Source organism: Grammomys surdaster, unplaced genomic scaffold, assembly GCF_004785775.1.
Source record: "Grammomys surdaster isolate TR1022 unplaced genomic scaffold, NIH_TR_1.0 130, whole genome shotgun sequence".
In the NCBI taxonomy this organism is placed as follows: Eukaryota; Metazoa; Chordata; class Mammalia; order Rodentia; family Muridae; genus Grammomys; species Grammomys surdaster.
In genome coordinates this window covers 6,355,082-6,366,802 of record NW_021604588.1, presented here as the reverse complement: position 1 = coordinate 6,366,802, position 11,721 = coordinate 6,355,082, and the positions used below count along the sequence as shown (strand labels likewise).

The 11,721-nt window shown below is 40.4% G+C and overlaps 1 protein-coding gene and 1 pseudogene across 2 annotated transcripts in view; both read right to left on the bottom strand.

Moving 5' to 3' along the window:
- The window catches only part of LOC114614493, an 8,297-nt pseudogene extending 2,291 nt beyond the window's left edge, over window positions 1-6,006 (bottom strand).
- The window catches only part of Rc3h1 (ring finger and CCCH-type domains 1), a 69,204-nt gene extending 57,835 nt beyond the window's left edge, over window positions 1-11,369 (bottom strand). For both annotated transcript variants that reach the window (XM_028758906.1, XM_028758913.1), the window contains exon 1: window positions 11,332-11,369. The gene's annotated coding sequence lies outside the window, so the exon portion shown is untranslated. The remainder of the gene's footprint in view (window positions 1-11,331) is intronic.
- Window positions 11,370-11,721: the final 352 nt, after the last annotated feature.

Sequence of the window (11,721 nt, the reverse complement as noted above, 5' to 3'; positions counted from 1 at the left end):
GATTTTAATGGGGATTGCATTGAATCTGTAGATTGCTTTTGGCAAGATGGCCATTTATTTTTATTATATTAATCCTGCCAATCCATGAGCATGGGAGATCTTTCCATCTTCTGAGATCTTCAATTTCTTTCTTCAGAGACTTGAAGTTCTTGTCATACAGGTCTTTCACTTGCTTGGTTAGATTCACACCAAGGTATTTTATATTATTTGCAACTATTGTGAAGGTTGTCATTTCTCTAATTTCTTTTTCAGTCTGTTTATCTTTCATGTAGAGGAAGGCTACTGATTTGTTTGAGTTGATTTTATAACCAGCCACTTTGCTGAAGTTGTTTATCAGGTTTAGGAGTTCTCTGGTGGAAGTTTGGGGGTCACTTAAGTATACTATCATATCATCTGCAAATAGCGATATTTTGACTTCTTCCTTTCCTATTTGTATCCCTTTGACTTCTTTTTGTTGTCTAATTGCTCTGGCTAAGACTTCCAGTACTATATCGAATAGGTAGGGGGAGAGTGGGCAGCCTTGTCTAGTCCCTGATCTTAGTGGGATTGCTTCAAGTTTCTCTCCATTTAGCTTGATGTTGGCTACTGGTTTGCTGTAAATTGCTTTTACTATGTTTAGGTAGGGGCCTTGAATTCCTGATCTTTCCAAGACTTTTATCATGAAGGGATGTTGAATTTTGTCAAATGCTTTCTCAGCATCTAGTGAGATAATCATGTGGTTTTTTTCTTTAAGTTTGTTTATATAGTGGATTACATTGATGGATTTCGCCCTCTTAATTTTTGACAAAAGAAGAAAAATCATACACTGGAAAAGAGAGCCTGTCAGCAAATGGTGCTGGCAAAACTGGATTTTCTGCCTTCAGAAGAATAAAATTAGATTCTCATCTTTCACCTTGTACAAAAATTTCAACTCAAAATGTGCCAGGCTTCATAGCACACACCTTTAATTCTAGAGGCAGAGGCAGGAGGATCACTAAGCCTTGGTCTACAAGAAGAGCAGAGCTCTGTTGAGAAGTCTCTCAAAAACAAAGTTTCTATTCAGACAAGGGTCTAAATATGCAGCATTTACAAAGAATTGCAGAAATTAAATAACAAGGAAACAAAATTGCCAACCAACAAAGGGACAAATGAACTGGATAGACACTTAGAAAAAAAAAAAGAAATACAAATAGCCAACTATTTTTTTAAAATGTTCAAAATCTGTAGCCACCAGGGAAAAGGAAATAAAAACTACTCTGGAATACCACCTCACCTCAATCAGAATGGCTGTCACCAACACATTTAGCATATGTTAGAGAGGATGTGTTGAGGAAGGGTTGATTATTCTCTGTTGGTGGAAGAACGTATTAGTACAGTCATTGTAGAAATGAGCATGGAAATTTCTTAAATAATTAAAAATAGAACTACCATATGACCCTGCTATTTCACTCTTAGGCACATGCTCATAAAACCATAGAAATATCTGCATCCCCATGTGTATTACTTTATTTATTAAAGTAAAGAATTGGGATGAACCTAGTTGTCTACCAACACATGAACAGACAATAAAAATTTGGTATAAATATACAACGGAATACCATTCAGCTCTAAAGAAAAATGTAATTACAAAAGTTTCAGGAAAAGCCAGACAGTGAAGCACACCTTTAACCCCAGCACTTGAAGGGCAGAGAGATAGGTGAGCTTCTTGTGACTTTGAGGCCAGTCTGGTCTACAGAATGAGTTCCAAGACTGCCAGGGCTATACAGAGAAACCCTGTCTCAACCCTCCCAAAACAGAAAGAAAATGGATAGACTTAGGATATTTAATATTAAGCAAGATCACATAATCTCAGAAAGAAAAATAACTCATGTTCTCCCTCATGTGGAATCTAGCCAATAATATATGTATAGTATGTTTTATTACATTAACATAATACATATTAAATTATATATGTAAATAAGTATACATTTGGATATAATACAACATGTAGAAAAGAGTACAAGGCTGAATATTAAGTAACAAGGAAGGATTAATGTAGATAATGAACATGAATTATGAAAGAAGATACAAAGCTAATTGTTTTTCTAGTTCTCTGTCATGGATTTTGTTTGTTTTGCACATAAAATATAGTCACTAGTTAAAGAATAAAATCCAATGTGAAGCTCCAGTTTCCTTTCTAAATGGCCACTCTGTGTAGAAACTCAGAGTTTTATAGTCTTTGGGTCTGGTTAATTTTGATGATTTTTTAAAATTTGCTACTATAATAAAGTTTAAAATAAATGTATATGCGTGTGTGTGCATGTGTATATATATATATATACACAAAAAGGATTACCTATTCTACGCTCTATGACATTGAAAGTTGTTTTTATATGTATTTAAGAAGATTTAAACACTGCACTATTGACTTTCATACTGGTAGAAAGTGATTTGGAAGGGTTTTTTTGGTGTTATTATGAGCAAGTTGATTTTTTTAAATTCATTTTTATTTTTAAAAATTGTGTCACCAGGAGGTGGTGGCACACGCCTTTAATCCCAGCACTTGGGAGGCAGAGGCAGGTGGATTTCTAAGTTCGAGAGTTCAAGGCTAGTCTGGTCTACAGAGTGAGTTCCAGGACAGCCAGGGCTACACAGAAAAACCCTGTCTTGAAAAAAAAAACAAAACAAATAAATAAATAATAAAAATTGTGTGTATCACATATGTGTGTAAGTGCTTAAGGAAGCTAGGTGTATCAGATTCTCTGGACTTGTTGTTACAGGCAGGTATGAGCACCAACTTGGGTCCTGGGATCCAAACTGGGGTCCTCTGAAAAAGTAGAACTCATTTTTAACCACTGAGCCCTCTCTCTAGCCCCTGTAAGCAGACTTTCTATCAACAGGAGACCTACATAATAAAATGGCATTTCCTAAACTACTCTAAGAACCCTTAACCTTTTAGTTTTGGAGACAGAGTCTTACTATGTGGTCCTAGTTGACCTGAACTTTCCATGTAGACTAGACTGGTCTTGAACTCACATATCTGCTGTGACATATGCTCTGGAGTGCTGGGACTAAAGACATGTGCTATCTATCTATGGCTACTAGTACTCTGAAATATGCTGGTGCAATTGAGGAACTAAATTTTAAATTTTATTTAACCAAAACTTAAATTAAATAAACATATAAAATATTTTTTTAAAAATAAAATCTATTGTCAGATGTAGTGGCACACTCCATATTCCAGCAGTAGGCAGGCAGAAACAGGTGGATCTCTCTAAGTTCGAGGCCATCCTAGTCTACATAGCGAGTTCTAGGACAGCCAGAGCTACATAGTGAGACCCTGTCTCAAAAAAATTAATTAAAATCTACTTTTAAAGCTTAAATTCAAGGTGCTGGAGAGATGGCTTAGTGGGTATGAATGAACATTTTGCTGTGACACTGAGGACTTAAGTTTAAATCTCCAGTTCCAACATTAAAAAAAAAAAAAGACAAAAAACAAAAACTAAGGATTGCCTGCACCTGTCTATAAGCACAGCATTAACAGGTACAAACTGGAGGCTCTTAGAAGCCTGCTTGTTGGCTAGCTAACCAGCACAAAGCAGACAGCTGGGTTCACTGAGAGACTCTTTCTCAAGAACATCAAAAAACACCCAACATCCTCTTCTGGCTGCATATTCTGTAGGGTACGTGTATCACAGATATCACATACCCTGCACCAGCACCCCCAAATTTCATATAGCTAACAGCTGACATCAAACAACAAATTCCAAAATAAAACTCAAAGACTGGAAGCTGGAGAGATGTTATAACCTTCTATAACTCTAGCTCCAAAGGATCTGACATCCTCTTAATAGCCTACAAGGGCACTAAGCAAGTAGTTCTTATACACTAAAAACAAAAAAAGAAAAACCAAGCCGGGCAGTGGTGACGCACGCCTTTAATTTCAGCACTCAGGAGGCAGAGGCAGGTGGATCTCTTTAAGTTTGAGGCCAGGCTAGTCTATAAAATGAATACCAGGACCACCAAGGCTACACAGAGAAACCCTGTCTCAAAACAAAATCAAACAAACAAACAAACAAAACCTAACCAACCAAACAACAACAAAAACCAAAAACTGAAAGTAGGGAAAAAAGGAAAATGGCAATATTAAAAACTACTTCATTTCTGACCAATTTCTGACCATCACTCACCCAGCTAATCCTAAACTATATAAAAATGTTTTTTTAATTTAATTTTTAAAAGACTACGTGCATATATGTATCTCTGTGTGAGTATATACACATAAGTGCAGGGCTTGCAGAAATCTGAAGCGGGTGTCAAAACAAAAACAAAAAACAAAAAGCCGGGCAGTGGTGGTGCACGCTTTTAATCCCAGCACTTGGGAGGCAAAGGCAGGCGGATTTCTGAGTTCGAGGCCAGCCTGGTCTACAGAGTGAGTTCCAGGACAGCCCGGGCTACACAGACAAACCCTGTCTCAAAAAACAAAAGCAAAAACAAAAACAAAAAAACAGAAGAGGGTTTCAGATCTCCTGGAGTTTAAATTACAGGTAGTTGAAGTCACTGAACATGGGTGCTAGAGAACTCATGTCCTTTCCAAGAGTAGTATGTATTTTATTTGTTTGATTTTTGAGACAGGGCCTCAGTAGTGCCTGATGCTATTTCACCAGGCTGGCCTCACCCAGATCTTCCAATGTTCTCATCCACTCACTGAGTCAGCCTCTTATACAATGATTTTTAAAATGCAGTTTGAACATTAATGTTTAAAGAACTTTCTCAAATAGTCTAGGTGAGTATATCTAAAATCATTCTGCTGTCAGAGTGAAGAGGGGAATCTGACATTCATGGAGTGGGATCTGGTATCAGGTATGCTCTAAAAACAAACTCATGTCATCTAAACTTCTAAATAATCTTAAAAAATTGTATTACCATTTTTGCTTAAGGATGAGGAATGATAAAATGTAAGTTAAAGGATGAGCACTGAGCTAGAGAGATGATTCAGGGATTAAGAGTATTTACTCCTCTTGCAGAAAACCCAGGTTCAGTTCCCAGAACCCACACCCCAGTTTTCAATGGCTTCCTGTGGACTCCACAGGCACTTGTACCCATGTAGTCTCCATTCATACACTCAGGCACACACGCGCACACACACACACATTAAAAACAATTGAAAAAAAAGAGCACTTGTACAGTTTTTACTTGAAAGTTTATGTTCTAAAAGTTTCTTTCTATTTATGCTGGGGGAATGTGGCTAATATCATAGCATGCTTGCCTAGCATTCATAAAGCCTGGGACTCCAGAACTAGCATAAAACTAGGTGTGGTAGAGCACACCGGCAATGCCAGGACTTGGGAGGCAGAGGCAGAAGGATCAGATGAAGGTAGGAGGATAAGAAGTTGGCTACAAAGCAGATTTTGAAGTCAGCCTTGACTGCAGGAGACTATCTCAAACAAAACAAAACCAACTACTATTTTCTGTTCTACTATACATTTCTATATTTTTAAAATGATTTTTCAAAATTACAAAAGTATTTTAAAATCTCCACAGTGGATTTATCATCAGGACTGATCTATGGCACACTATAAATTTACTGATACTCTCAGAGTCGATAGGTACTAGACAACTGCTGCTCTAGGATGATGACATGTGTGGTTGCAGTAGGTAATTTATTTTACTACTCTCCTTGTTAAATATCTTATTTACAGTTGTTCTACTCTCACATTAAATTCACAATTTTTTTCTACTTTAGAACTACACAAAAAGTAGTCAAATTTCACATAATTATGAATAAGACATTTTTCAAAGCTCAATAAGTCCTTTGGTCCAACTGGCCTAGCACTCTCTGTATACCCTAGACTGACCTCGAACTTGTCATCCTTCTGACTCAAGCTTTCCAATGCTGGGATTATGACTATACCACCAGGTCTGGCTCCTCTGTCAACATCTCAAGATTCCTGTATGCATAAAGAAACAATGGAAGAGAGCACAGAGATGGATGGCTCAGCTCCTTGTTCTTCCAGATGATCTGAGTTCAGTTACCAGTACATCCATACCGGGCAACTCCAACTCCAGAGGATACGACACCCTCTTCTGCACTCTGTGAGCACCTGCATTTTTACACACACACACACACACACACACACACACACACACACACACACACACGCGCGCGCGCGCTCGCACGCACAACACATGCGCAATACGCATGTGTGTGTGAGAGAGAGAGAGAGGGTGGGGGAAGAGAGAGAGAGATGGGGGGAGAGAGACAGAGACACAAAAAGTAGGCAGGTAGGCAGGCAGACAGACAGACAGACAGACAGACAGACAAAGGGGCTTGAGGAAATCACTCAGTGTCATACAAGCATGAGAACCTGAGTTCAGATCCCTAGAACCTAAGGACACAGTGGCATGTGGCACATACATGTGCTGGTGGCATGAGACAAGAAGGAAGAACTATTCTTATACTCTAACCTCCAAAGAGAACTTAGAGATTCCAGCCTTGACCAGGAGGTGTTAAACCACATCCTTAGGAAGCATGCTGATTTTAAAATCCAAATCTTCTGGTATAGACCAATCTGAGAAGTCTTTCTGAACTCAATCCTGAAGAATACCTAACCCCTGAGCATAAATATAGTCAGAGCCAAAGCTAAACCAGGTCAGAAAACCCTGCCAAGGAACATCCTGACCTGAGACAGTCACCATACAGGGATCACTTAACAGTTTATTCCTCACTTTGTGAGAGACTGACCACTTTATACATATATGAAAACCAGACTAATTAGATCCCATCAAATTCCTTACTAATCCCCTAAATTCTTGAAGACATCACAGAGTTCTAAATTATCTATGGAATAAAGGGGGTGGGGAGACTTATCAATGAAGACGCTCAAGTATCAGATGACCTAGCTTTAACAACATTAAATATTATTAAAGTTATTTTTAATTTTTCACTAAGTAATTCAAAGGTACAATTTAGTAATTATATAGCAAACTGTAGCAATGCCAAAAATCTGTCTTGCTAAAAATATGAATTTCTAAGGGTTGAAGAGATGGCTCAGAGGTTAAGAGCACCTGTTGTTTTTGCAGAAAACCTGAGTCTGGTTCCCAGTACCCTTATGGTGGCTCCCAACCAACTGGAGGATCTGATATCCTTTTCTGACTTCTGCAGGAACCAGAATGGTGTACATATATACACTCATATACATAAAATAAAAAACTGAAGATAAAAAATATAAATGTTCATATTTTATAGCATTTGGACCTGCTTTAAAAAATAAGCATTTCAGCCGGGCAGTGGTGACCCAAGCCTTTAATCCCAGCACTTGGGAGGCAGAGGCGGGCAGATTTCTGAGTTCAAGGCCAGCCTGGTCTACAGAGTGAGTTCCAGGACAGCCAGGGCTACAAAGAGAAACCGTCTTGAAAAACCAAAAAAAAAAAAAAAAACCAAACAAACAAAAAAAGCATTTCTTTAAGGATTCAAATTTATACCTTCTTGATCATATAAGTATTTGGCAGTGTACAAATAACAGAAAGTTAGGGGTCAAGTACAATGTTATAAAACAGTGGGAAAGGAAATCTGTCAATACATAAGATGCTTCTAGGTTTAATAATGACACAAGTAGTGGCTGTAAAGCAGCTACTTTGTGTCAAAAGACTTAGGATTGAGTACACTCTTATCTACTAAGTATGTGATCTTTTTGCTATAAATTTACTTAGCTGCTTCTAACACCAGATTCTGTATATGTGAGGTAAGGATAACAATGCAACCACTAATGCAACATCAGTAGGACTAGATAAATGGTTTTAATGAATAGGCTCTCAAACATTATACACACATATACATATATATCTTTTTTTGTTTGCTTCCTTAAGGCAGGGTCTCATTCTAGTCCAGACTCATCTGGAACTTACTCTCTGTCCCAAGTTAGCTTCAAACTTGCAGGGATCTTCCTGCTTCTACCTCTACAGTGCTAAGAGCCACAACCCACAGCTTTGGGTTTTTGTTGTTGTTGATGATAATGGAATATGTGCTAGGAATAGAACCCAGGCCCTCTTGAATGCTAGGCAAGCACTTTTTCACCAATATTTATTCACCAGAGCCATATACTCCCTAACCCTGTAATTTTTTTTTAAATGATATATAATAGTCCCCTTTTAAATCTCTTCATAGGAATCAAACATTTTAACTTTTTTTTAGTAATTTCAGTTACTAAAAGCATTTTAAAATTCATACACACACACATACTATCTGCAGGTACACCTGCGTGCCAGAAAAGGGCATCAAATCCCATTGTAGATGGTTGCAAGCCACCATGTGGTTTCTGGGAATTGAACTCAGAACCTCTGGAAGATCAGACAGTGTTCTTAACCGCTAAGCTATCTCTCTCACCCATATTTTAACTCTTAATATTACTAAGAAAATGCAAATCTGAAGGCTGGACTGAGTGTCAAAGCCTGTAATTCCAGCAATCAGGAGGCAGAAACAGATGGCTTTCTAAGAGTTCGAAGCCAGCCTGGTCTACAGAGTAAATTCCAGAACAATCAAGGCTACACAAAAAATTCCTATCTCGGACAACTCCCTGCCCCCAAAAAGATTTTAGTGTGTGTAGTTAATGTGTGTATGTGTGTGTAGATATATACATCCATGTGCTCACTGGGAAGCCACAGAAGGTCTGCTCCGGGTGTCCTGTGCTATCACTCTCTGCCTTCTTCATCTGAGACAGTGTCTTTTACTGAAATCTGGAGCTACGCAAACTCTAGTGATTCTCCTGTCTCTTCCCCACCACAGCCCTGAGATCATAGGCATGTACAGCAACACCCCGTTTTTTACAACAGTGCTGGGAATTTGAACTTAAGTCCTTACATCTACTTAGCAAGCACTCTTACCCCCACTGACTGTGCCACTTCTCCCTGGTTTCTTAGTTGAAGGCTTTTGTTTTCAGAAAAATTGTATCAAATGAGATTAACAAGTCATTGATGAAACAATGAGGGGTTTTTCATAACTTAAAATTTATAAACTTATAAATTAGTATTATGTAATTTTTCTAATATGTTTAGGGCCACAAATGAATTAAGTATCATCACAATACACATAATATTATATGTCTAATAAAATTCACTATGAAGAGAAAACTAACCAATTTGAGTTCTTCAAAAACAAAAACAAAATGTTCTGAAATTCTTGGCCATCTTCCCCATGCCCCTCCCCACCCCAAAGCCACATTAGCAGAAGCTATATACTATAAAAATTGTTTCACCATGACTCAAAAGATCAAAGCACCCAAGACAATATTATGCTAGGCATAAAGTAAGTTTGCAGATATTAATCTATTATACTACTGTACTCCAAATACTAAACAAGATCACTCAACTTACATCTTATATAGTTATTCACTATCAACTCAATAGAACTAGAAACTAGTACTGCTAACTAAATTTCATATTACTGAACAATACTTTTAACAGAGATAAATTTTAATTAGAAATTGGCAAAAGCCAGGCGATGGTGGCGCATGCCTTAATCCCAGCACTTGGGAGGCAGAGGCAGGCGGATTTCTGAGTTCAAGGCCAGCCTAGTCTACAGACTGAGTTCTGGGAAAGCCCAGGCTATACAGAGAAACCCTGACTCGAAAAACAAACAAACCAAAAAAAAAAAAAAGAAAAAAAGAAAAAAAAGAAACTGGCAAAAGCTATCAACCAATATCTTCTTTGTACAAGTCAACCTTCCTTTAAGAATATTAACTCAGCCCAACATTCAGGACGCTAAGACAGGAAGACTGTTAATTTCTGCCCAACCTGGGCTACATCAAGACAATAAAAGGAAAGGAAGAAACACAAAGCCCCTAGGTATATCCCACAAGTCAACAACTATTAAGCAGTCTTCTTGAATGCTTTCAAGCTTTTTAATACAATTTTCTGCACACGTAGGTAGAAGCTGGAGTAAAATTTACCTCTTCCTCCTCCATTTGAAAATGTATGTGGTAAACGCCTAGAAAAATTACACTTAGGAGAGATAGTTAACTTTTAAGTTTAAAGATATTATTGCAGTATAAATACTAATATAAAAGGAGGTGCCTCACCCTAAGCCTAGCCACTTAAAACAGAATCACAAGTGTTTTTTGTTTTTGAAAAATACCAGTAAAAGTTTCTATTGTCTGGTGTTCCCTTGGTTGACTTAGTGTTTTGATACTAGTCTTGTCAGTCTTGAAATCAGGAACCTCTGTCTGTCTCCGCCTCCTCGAGTGCTAGGATTCACAGGCAAGCATTATAACGCCAGGCTAAAAGTGTCTGAAATCTTAGAAAGTAGGCTTTAAATATGAAATTTCAAACTGAGGAAAAAAGGATCGTCTCCAATTTTAAGACAACGTGGCAATAAATAAATAAATAAACAAACAAACAAACAAATAGTAGAACATGAGGTAGACACAAGAAACCTAAGGGAACAGATGAACCACTTCTCTCTCCTGAGTAAGTGCTTCCAGAAGATACATACTTTACCAAAGAGGTTAATGATATTTCCCCTGCTGTACACAATTCAAAATGGCTAGTTGGAAAAGTTCTGCTCAAACCTTAACAATCTGCCTTCGTGCTGCCAGTAAGTGGCTTTGTTTCCAGTTTCACAGACTATTCTGGGATGTCAAGAGTTACATTATTGCTGCTTCAAAAGAGCCCTTGTTTCAGCTGGCTCGCTCTGACCAGGGATGTGAGTACAGTGGTGTTTACAGAGAGACCTGGTGTTTAGAATGATGTTAGGAAAGGTCCACCCCTTACTACTCCATCCTTTACCAACGACCACATTTTGTTGTTTTTGTTGTTGTACACTTAAGTCTTTTTGAAAAAGGCACCTGCACATGGTTTTTCCTTGGCCAATAGGGTTTATCTTCATGAACTCCAGGGAAACCGACACCCTAAAACCCACTTGGCCAAGGGAGGAAGGGGGCTGGGGAGGGAGCAGCCACGCCTGGCAGCTATGCAGGAGCGGCGGCTGTTTACAGGCGCCTACTCCCTCCCCCACCGCACAGACAGGGGTCCAAACAACATTTCCTGCGAGCAAACTCTCCGCCCGCCCGCTGTCCTCCGAGGGACCGCGGAACCGGCCAGCCTCGAACCCCCCCCTCCTCCCGCCCCAGGCTCCCCAGCCTTCCCCGCGTCCAGGGCGGCGTCCGCACCGCCCCTCGGCCTACCTACCCCGGCAGGCCCTCCGGGAGGCACGCGGAGGCCTGAGGCCTAAAGGACGCCGGCCACTGACAAGCCCTGGGGCCGGTCCCGAGCGCAGGGCGGGTGAGGACAGCCCCATCCCCGCAGCCGCTGTCTATTGTTCTCGGCTGCGGCCGCCCCACTCCCCACTCCCCACACTGCCGTCCGCCACTTGCTCACCGCGCTGGTCCGAGCAGCAGCTCCTCTCAGCTCCGAGTCCCTGCGGCCGTCGCCACCGTCGCGGCAGCCGCCGCCGCCGCCGTTGCCACCATCGACTCTGACTCTGTCCCAGGCCGCCGGACCACGGCCGTAGCCGCCACCGCCAGCGCCGCCTCCAGCCCCCCACCTGCTGCTGCTGAGGCTGCTCCTGCAGCAGGGGCCATCTTGTTGGTCGGCCTCCCCTTCCTCCTCCGCGTCCTCCGCCGCCCGTCGCTCGTTGTCCTCGTCCCCTTCCTCTTCCTCAGACTCTGGCCCGCCCCGAGACTGGGGCGGAGATGAGGGCGAGGCTCCTCCTCCTGGGGTGGGCCCAAGGGAGTGGGGGGCGTGGCTTACTTTGTGGGCGGTGCCAGC